Source organism: Rhinoderma darwinii, chromosome 2 (genome assembly GCF_050947455.1).
Source record: "Rhinoderma darwinii isolate aRhiDar2 chromosome 2, aRhiDar2.hap1, whole genome shotgun sequence".
Classification (NCBI taxonomy): Eukaryota; Metazoa; Chordata; class Amphibia; order Anura; family Rhinodermatidae; genus Rhinoderma; species Rhinoderma darwinii.
This window is the reverse complement of record NC_134688.1, coordinates 75,470,090-75,480,651: the sequence shown is the minus strand read 5'-3', so window position 1 is coordinate 75,480,651 and position 10,562 is coordinate 75,470,090.

The following is a 10,562-nucleotide window of genomic DNA, read 5'->3' as shown; positions in this document are numbered from 1 at the left end:
CAGTGAAGGGAAATCTTAATTCTACAGCATACTAAGGCATTTTGGACAATTATATACTACCAATTTTGTGGGAACGGTTTAGAAAAGCCCCTTTTCTGTTTGAGCATGACTGTGCCCCATAAAGACATGGTTGGGTGAGTCTGGTGTAGAAGAACTTGAGAGCCCTGACCTCAACCCCATCCAACACCTTTGGGATGAACCAGTATGGAGATTGCGAGTCAGGCCCCCTCGTCCAACATTAGTGTCTGACCTCACAAATGCTCTTCTTACTGAATGGACAAAAATTCCCACAGATACTTCAAAATCATGTAGAAAGCCTTTCTAGAAGAGTGGATGCTGGTTTAGCTGCAAAAGGGGACCGTCTCCATATAAATATCTATGGATTTACAAAGGGGTGTCATAAAAGCTCCTGTAGGTTTTATTGTATAGGTGCCCTAATACTTTTGTCCATATAGTATATTACAAAGTTTCTTATAATCGCTTGTACTAAGAAACATCTAAAGGAATCCGAAATATGCGTGAATTATATTTACATGGGACAAAAATTAAATGTCTACAATTTAAAAAAAAGTTACGCTTTCGGGATAGTTTTTTTCAACTTTAATGTGACTGTTTGGGGGTTAAAGGAGAACCCAAGTTATTTAATGTTTACTAGCAAATACTACACCTAAACTACAATAAGCAAAAACTTTTTTTCTTCAAATAATACTATGGGGGAAAAAAACCTGGTTAAATTATGAAAAAGAGGCCCCATCTATTATGAAAAAAAAATATCGCTTATTATGTCTATGGCACAAAAAATTATTGCTACTGACCGATAATAATTTTTGCTTCTATGTTTTCCTAAAATTTTAATCATTATAGTGTTTAAAGTGTAAATCACAGCACAGATATTTATAGCAAATCCACAGGATATGCCATAAATGTCTGATAGATGTAGGTCCTACCTCTGGGATCGACAATTATGTAGAGGTACTATAAAGTGTGTCCTTCAACTTCCCCACTTATTCTTCACCAGGTGGGTTTGCGGACCCCTGTTCTCGACGTACGTGTTGGTCCCAGAGGTGGGACTCGCATCTGTCGGATATCCATACTGTGAATATGCTATACATATCTGTGATGGGAATACCCTTTTAACCTTTTAACACTAGAATTGTAACACTTTGTTTACTTTTGTTTGAGAAAATGACACTTGCGTTAAAACAAATGCAATATATACTCCTCAACATTGAAATTGCAACACCAAGAAGGTCAAGCCATAAGTTTATGCAAATCGAGGAAGTAGCAGGCGTCTATAAGATCTGCAAATTATCAAATTTTCAAGCACATAGCTCCAATCTGTGGCATGTGGGAGGCATAAAAGCCAGATTGAAAGAAAAGTGTTTTTTTAGCCACATGAAACCTCAAAAATCGTATCAAGTGGTGTGGGATGATTTTGCGATGCCTCCAGTTGATTGATGTGCCAGTTATCACCACTTGTCGCAAACTGAAAGGGACAGAATCTTTGAACTGAGAGACCTTGGTTTATCACTACAGCAGATCACTACGAGCCTAGGCCGAGATGTCAGCACTGTTCAATGTTACATGTTCCTGAGGTTGGGAGAGCAACAATGAACAGGAATGACAGCAAGAGGTGCGTGGAGGTGAACCTCTGCACGGACAGATCGTCTGATTGGAAGAATGGCGCCTAGTGATCCATTCTGTACTGCAAGTGAAATTGGACGTCACATCCCAAGACTAAGGCAGCAACCAGTGTCGACACAAACCACCAGAAGGCATTTGCACGACATTGGGCTATGAGCCAGACGTCCAGCTACAGGTGTTCCATTGACCACACGCCACAGCTCCCAAAGGCTATCATGGTGCACAGCAAGATGGCAATAGAGCCTGGAATGGAGGTCTATCCTCTTCAGCGATGAGTCCCGCTTTTGTCTCGGACGCAATGATAGCCACCGGTCCTACTCCCGGGATTATGGTGTGGGGTGGTATAATTTACGGTAGCCAGACCCCTCTAGTCTTCATTTCAGGTACACACTCAGCGTTACATTGATTTGGTCGTGGAACCAGTGGTACGGCCATTTCTCCAAAGTGTCCCAGAAGCCGTTTTTCAACAGGACAACGCCAGGCCACATGTTGCTCGTGCTACTGTGAGCAGCCTGCGTGGCCTAAATGTGCTACCATGGCCTGCAGCGTCTCCGGACTTGTCTCCCATCGAGCACATCTGTGAAGTCATTGGTCTGCAATTGCAAATAGCGCTGCCAGCAGCCAATCTTGATGATTTGCGTGTCCAAGTGCATTCAGCGTGGCATAACATTCCTCAGACAACCATTAATAACCTCATTGATAGCATGCCAAGGCGTGTAAGTGTGTGTATTTGTGCGTGTGGCGCTCATACTCGATACTGAATAAATCAAGATGTTTGGAATATTTTGTGTCCATTTTTTTTTATCATTTACATGTCTATTGATCCTGTGATTTTTCCACAACTTCAAAACTTTTCCTTCTTGGTGTTGCAATTTCAATGTTGAGGAGTGTAGTTCCTACAATACGAACGTTTTTCTGTGGGGAAAAATGACTTGCATTGTGGGAAATATCTTTGTGTATGCAAGCAATCCAATTTATTAATATAAAATATTTGAAAGCTTTGTTGTATTGTGGCCAAATCTTTGTGACAATAGCCAGCTTTATTTGCACACTATAGAGAAGTTGTATGTCTAATTGTCACATGAGATAGCTTTGAGGATATGATACGGACAGCACTGAAAGGAGTAGGTAAGGCTCTGTTCACACCATGTTTTTGCATCCTGTTGAAAAGTAGGGTTTTATTTCTTGGTCAAAGTTCCCTTTAAAACAGGATACAACTGGACACAAAAATGATGCAGGCTCCTCTTTTCCATACGGACGCTGGTTATTTTTAAAATAGAAGTCAATGGCAACAGCATAGGAATCCTGTTGCATCCTGTTTGGAAAGTCACTTTTTTGTAATCTTTAGGCCAGGATCACACACAGGGTTTTGATGCAGTTTTTACCTAGATGTGAACCCTAACTGAATGTAGCCTATAATAAATGACCAGTGTAGATCCACTTAAGGGAAATATTTCTGTATTTGAAAAGCCATGTACAAGTAAAGGGATGCCAGCCGAGTATCCTTTAAGCTGGGCTACACTGACGGTGAGTCCAAACGTAGCAGCCCTGACACGCTCGCGACGTGACCAACCACCATGTCGGCACCACGTTTAGTAATATTCAGGAAAATGTCCATTTGTGGTAAACTTTTACATACATATGTGTAAATGTTATAAGCAACTGTTTATAGGTTTTTATGAGATTTGTACTTTAGGGTTAGTGTTCCTTTAAGTAGCTCTCGTAGATCTATTCATAGTTAATTAAAAACATGACTGCATTGTAATTACAACTGCCAGGAGGCGACCTGTCTAACTGGCTCGGCTGCTACTTGTTACTCACTGCTCCGTGTTTGTTTTCTCTCATGACAGATCACATCACAATGGTAAATGTTTATTAGCGTAATCATCCCTAGAACGACAAGCTTGGTTTTAGGGTCGGTAATACTCTTCCCATCCTCTTTTCCACAACGGCTGTGGGGGCAATTTAAACTGATTATGTATATGATTCCACAGCCAGCGACCTACATTTCCAATTAGCTGTTCGGCTATAAGGAGAAGTATAGGAGCTTTTATTACATACAACATTCACGGTTAATAACCATAAGTACTGATAGTACTTAGGCCTCGTACATACGACCGTAGAATTCACCCGTAACTACGGACCCATTCATTTCTATTGCCCACGGACACCTTCCCGTTTTTTATCTACGAGGAGATATCCGTGCCATAGAAAGGCTCCGCAAAAGATTGGACACGTCCTACTTTTTGCTTTTTACGGACCGTGCTCCCATACTTTATATGGGAGCACGGCCCGCAAATGCGGATAGCTTTCCGCGGCCAGCCGTGCCTGTAATCATAGACCGTGATTGTGGGCATGGGGCCTAAGACGGGAAAGTCTCAATTGAAATGCTTAGGGCTTGTCCACACGTAACGGAAATGCTGTAGAAAATGTCTGCAGCATTTCCGTTGAAACTAGCAGACCATCCATTGCGGAAAAACCGCACCATTTCCTGCGTTTTTCCTGCAAAAAATGGTGCGGATTTTCAGTCCACTTTCCGCAGCAGGAATTGACATGCTGCGATATGAAAAATACACCCCGCAGGTCAATTTCTGGCGCATATTTAGCCACTATTTCCCAGCAGTATAAGGACATGCTGGTGGTTTAATACCTTAAGATCTAGCGACAAGTTCCTTTGAAGTCTTGTAAGCAAGATGGGGCCTCTATGGATCAGACTTTTTTTCAGCGCTTCCCACAGATTCTTGATTGGATTAAGAGCTGGAAAATTTGGAGGCCAATTCAACACATTGAACTTTTTTTTGTCATGTACCTTAAACCATTCCTAAACAATTTTTGCATGGTGGATTATCTTACTGAAAGAGGGCACTGTCAATAGTTAATACCACTGTCATGAAGGGGTGTACTTGGTTTGCATAAATTTTTAGGTAGTTGTTACGTGTCAAAGTAATATCCACATAAATGCCAGGAACCAAGGTTTCCCAGCAGAACATTGCTCACACCATCACACTTCCTCCCCTTGGTTTGCCTTCTTCCAATAGTGCATCCTGGTGCCATCTCTTACCCAGGTAAGCAATGCACATGCTCCCGGACATCCACATAATGTAAAAGAAAACGTGATTCATCTGACCAGGCCACCCCCTTCTATTGCTCCATGGTCCAGTCCTGATCCTCACCTACCCATTGCAGGTGCTTTTGGCGGTGTACAAGGGTCAGCATGGGCACTGTAACCAGTCTGCAGCTAAGCAGCCCCAAACTTAGCAAGCTGCGATGCTCTGTCTGTTCTGACACCTTTCTATCGTAGACAGCATTCAATCTTTCAGCAGTTTTTGCTACGGTAGTTCTTCTGTGGGATAGAACCAGACGAGCTAGCGTTCACGCCCCACGCGCATCAATGAGTCTTGGACATCTATAAACATTTTGCTTGTGACCCAATTTGGAGATTCTCTGACCCAGTCGTCTATCACAATTTGGCCCTTGTCAATGTCCCTCAGATCCTTACACTTGACCATTTTTCCTGCTTCTAATACATCAACTTCAAGAACTGGCTGTTCACTTGATGCCTAATATCTCGCACCGCTTGACAGGCGCCACTATAACAAGATAATAAATGTTATTCACTTCACCTGTCAGTGGTTGAATGATTTACCCTTTTAGGCTGGGATTCCACAGTGTGTTTTAAAAGCATTTTTAGGCCTTATTCACACGAACGTGTTATACGTCCGTGCTACGCGTGTGATTTTCACGCGCGCCGCACAGACCTATGTTAATGAATGGGGCCGTTCAGATTGTCAGTGAATTTCACGCACTGTATGTGCGCTGCGTAAAACTCACGACATGTCCTATATTTAGCCGTGTTTCGCGCAGCACGCACCCATTGAAGTCAATGGGTGCATGCAAATCGCTACAGTAGTAAAATAAATGAATGAAAACAGAAAAGCACCACGTGCTTTTCTGTTTGTAAACATAAAACCAGGGTGTCCTAATGATGCCGGCTGCGCGAAAATCACGCAGCCGCGCACCATATGCTGATACCACACGGACCTTCTGCGCGCGCAATACGGACAGGTCCGTGTGAATAAGGCCTTACTGTAGTTTTGTAGTGATTTTCATGTGCTTCTTAACAGTTGCGAAAAATGCATGGTAAAAACCACATTCTGCAATATGTTTTTTTCAGCCGTGCGGCTATTAGAGGTGAAGCACATGGTTTCAAAAATCGCAGCACAGTACCATAGCAAATGAAAATCACTACAAAACTGCAATAAAAACGTGAACAAACCGCCCTTTGGAATTCCAGCCTAATGAGCACAGCGTCTACTTTGTGAAGGGGAGGACAGGATACAGGGGCTTGGTAATAGTAGCATCTTCGCAAGGGCAGACATCAGGGGCGTAACTAGGAAAGACTGGGCCCCATAGCAAACTTTTGACTGGGGCCCCCCCCCTCCCCTGGGTGTCACACAACCCCCCCCCCCTTGTAGATAGTGCCTTTTTTACAGCTCCCCCTGTAGATAACGCCATACAGCCCCCTCTGTAGATAGCGCCATACAGCCCCCTCTGTAGATAGCGCCATACAGTCCCCCCTGTAGATAACGCCATACAGCCCCCTCTGTAGATAGCGCCATACAGCCCCCTCTGTAGATAGCGCCATACAGTCCCCCCTGTAGATAACGCCATACAGCCCCCTCTGTAGATATCTACAAAGGGGGCTGTATGGCGTTATCTACAGGGGGGGCTGTATGGCGCCATCTACAGAGGGGGTTGTATGGCGCCATCTACAGGGGGAATGTATGGCGCTATCCACAGGGGGACTGTATGGCGCTATCCACAGGGGGACTGTATGGCGCTATCCACAGGGGGACTGTATGGCGCTATCTCAGAGGGGGCTGTATGGCGCTATCTACAGAGGGGGCTGTATGGCGCTATCCACAGGGGGACTGTATGGCGCTATCTACAGGGGGTCTGTATGGCGCTATCTACAGGGGGGGGTCTGTATGGCGTTCCCTACAGGGGGGGTCTGTAGGGAACGCCATACAGCCCCCCCTGTAGGGAACGCCATACAGCCCCCCCCCTGTAGGGAACGACATACAGCCCCCCTGTAGGGAATGCCATACAGCCCCCCTGTAGGGAATGCCATACAGCCCCCTGTAGGGAATGCTATACAGCCCCCCCCTGTAGGGAACGCCATACAGCCCTCCCTGGAGGGAACGCCATACAGCCCCCCCTGTAGGGGACACCATACAGCCTCCCCTGTAGGGAACGCCATACAGCCCCCCCTGTAGGGAACGCCATACAGCCCCCCCTGTAGGGAACGCCATACAGCCCCCCCCTACAGGGAACGCCATAGAGCCCCCCCTGTAGGGAACGCCATACAGCCTCCCCCTGTAGGGAACGCCATACAGCCCCCCTGTAGGGAACGCCATACGGCCCCCCTGTAGGGAACGCCATACAGGCCCCCCCTGTAGGGAATGCCATACAGCCCCCCCTGTGGATAGCGCCATACAGCCCCCCTGTAGGGAACGCTATACAGCCCCCCCTGCAGGGAACGCCATACAGCGTCCCCAACCCCCCAAAAAAATGCGACCTACAGTGTGAGAAGACAAAAGACATGTATCCCCTATCCACAGGATAGGGGATACATGTGTGATCGCTGGCAGCGATAGGGAGAACGGGGGACCGAAAGTCCCCCCAAGTTCGCCATGACTAACCTCTGACTTCCGGAGTCTGCGCAGCTCAATAAAAATGAAAGGAGTGCTGGTCACGCATTCGCACAAGCGCGACCGGCGCTCCATTCATTTCTACGGAGCTGCCGACACAAACCCCGGAAGTCTGAGGTTTGTGATGGAGAACTTCAGGGGACTTTCAGTCTTCCGTTCTCCCTATCAATGCCAGCGATCACACATGTCCTGTGGATAGGGGATACATGTCTTTTGTTTAATGGCAGAGCGGGGAGGGAACTCCCTGCTCTGCCGTAGTGTTTAGTGGCGTCGCGCTGTAGCAGCCATAGCGGCTGCTAGCGGAGCCTCCGGCCATGATGGGGGCCCGTGCCGGCGGGCGACACGGGCCCCCTCATGCCGCGGGCCCCGTAGCAGCCGCTACGGCTGCTATGGCGGTAGTTACGCCACTGGCAGACATGATGCCACCAATGCAGCATCTGATTCTGCAGCAGGAATGGGACCGCATCTCCACTTATTTGCCACTTTGGAGGAGCAAAAGAAAGAAAAGTTGTAGCCAGAACAGGATATATTACCTAGCAACAGTTGCTTGTTGTAGTGACAAAATAGGTTGAAACTTATTATATTTATGGTGCTTTTCAAGGTTCCTTAACCCCTTCCCGCAGCCATTTTTCAGATTTTCGTTTTTCCTCCCCACCTTCCAAAAGCCATAACGTCTATTTTTTATTTTTCCGTCGATATAGTCCTATGAGAGCTTGTTTTTTGCAGGACTATTTGTCGTTTTTCGTAGCACCATATAATGTACTAGGAAAGGGGGAAAAAACTATTTGTGGGGTAGAAAATTAAAAAAACAGCGATTCCTCCATTGCACTTCGTTTTTACGAAATTCATTGTGCAATTAAAACAACATATTAACTTTATTATGCGGGTCAATACGATTACGGCGATATCAAATATATGTAGTTTTTTCTATATTCTAAGTGTAAAAAATTCAATTTATTTTGTGTCGCCAAATTCTGAGAGCCATAACTTTTTTATTTCTCCATCGATTAAGTGGTATGAGGGCTTATTTTTTGCAGGATAAATTGTAGTTTTTAATAATACCATTTTGGGGTACATGCGATTTTTATTTCATTTTTTGTGGGAGATGAGGTGACCAAAAAATAGAGATTCTGGCGTTTACAATTTTTTTTTTACGGCGTTCACTGTGCGGGTTAAATAATGATATATTGTAATAGTTCAGACTTTTACGGATGCGGCAATGCCAATTATGTTTATTTCCTTATTTTTTTACTATGCTCTAGGGGGAAAATGGGAAAAAGTTTTTCTTTTTTAACTTTCAATAATTTTTATATTTTTTACATTAATAAAAACAACTTTATTTTACTAATTTTTACTTTTTTTGTTAGTCCCCCTAGGGGACTTCAACCAGCGATCGTTAGATCGCTTGCACGATATACTGCAATACTAATGTAATGCAGTATATCGTGATTCTGACAGGCAACTATTAAGCCCTGCCGGAGGCAGTGCTTAATAGGAGCACAAAGATGGCGGACCCTGGGGCCTTCATTTGGCCCCAGGCAGCCATAGCAACCATCTCCACCCCGAGATTGCATTGCGAGGGTTGTGATGAGCTGTTAGAGGGGGTTGTCCCCCTCTTTCTAACTATTTAAATGCCGCGGTCGCTAATGACGGTGGCATTTAACGAGCTAAACGAGCGGGATCGCTCGTTACTCTGAAATGTCATCTGTAACATACACCCGACACCGGCATCGTATGTAGTGGGTTCACTCCGTGAGCCTGTTACATACTTCCCCTACCCGACTTTGGCGTATGGATACGTCAAATGTCGGGAAGGGGTTAAAAGGGAAACCATCAGACCAGAGTGCAAGTAGTATTATTTCTTCTTTCATTGTATGTAACGAACAAAAAGTATTCCCTGATGCCAACCATCTCATCCTCACACTCCGCTACATTTTGGAATTTATTTTGTTTATTTTTTTCTTTTACTATTAATGAAGTATGATAATCAAGTCATTGGGGACTGGAGTCCCGCAAAATCAAGACAAAGCATGTGTTTTTTTCTTCTTCTTCGATGTTGAGAATTTGGAGAAAGACAGGTAGAAGACGGACCTTTTTGTCTTCCTGACCGTTTTTCTTTAAAGCACTTAAATGGCAGCAGAGCACTGTCATCAGCATCTCTCCACCAATCAGTGTTGTTCGACAGCTCTCTTGGCAACACTGATTGGAGGAGAGTCCTGATATTCCGCACACAAGCCCTTTTCAGGACGGTGGAAGTGGTGTACAAATAAGTGACATGGCTCTTCTGATGCACCCACCACAGGACCATTTCAGAAGGGCTGCAGAAGTGATTTACAACAACCTCAATCCTATAGATAAGCCCTTTTTTAAAGGGTGTAGGTAAAAGAAGGAGGTTCAGGATGCGCTGACGAGGTGAAAGGATGAAATCCCTAGCTAGAAGATAATTAAACTAATTCCTTTATTGGACAATGCATTTCGAGAGCATATCGTTCTCTTTCCCAAGTCCAGTGACAGAGGGGCAGCTCCATTTTTATACAAATAAAGTATTACTTGAATTTCTACATTGATTATTTTAAAATGTGGTGTGATTGTAATCTAAGTCACAATTATAGACAAACACAATCTAACTAAACAACACACAAAAAGATGTATTATTCTTGTCTTTTTTTTTTAGCACATTTTAAAACATTGAGATTTTTTTTATCCATTTACACACTCACACCACTTTCAGAAACTTGCGTAAATTATAGCGAAGCCTACGTCAGCTCGTAGCTGGCGTACAATTCCCTTTACGTGTGCCTCCTAATAAATTAGGCGCATCTTACTCCAGTGATATTTATATTAAGACTGGCATGAATTACTGAAATGCCAATCTAAGGACCCATGCACACGACCGTAGTTTTTATCTGTAGTTCCAGATAATCTGTAGACCCATTCATTTCTATAGGCCACGGACACCTTCCTGTATATATTTAGGAATGTGTGTCTGGGCCGTAGAAATGATCTGCACAATATAGAAAACTTCCTATTTCTGTCCGCAATTGAAGTCTATGGGCGTGTGCAAAATTGCGGACGGCTATGGATGTGCATCTGTAGACAACCATAATTGCGGAAGCATTGCTATGCGACAGGCAGGGGATTCCCTAAGAAAATGGCGCCTGAGCGATCATGTGACTTTTTCAAGGGGTTGGGACACGGTGACATCAT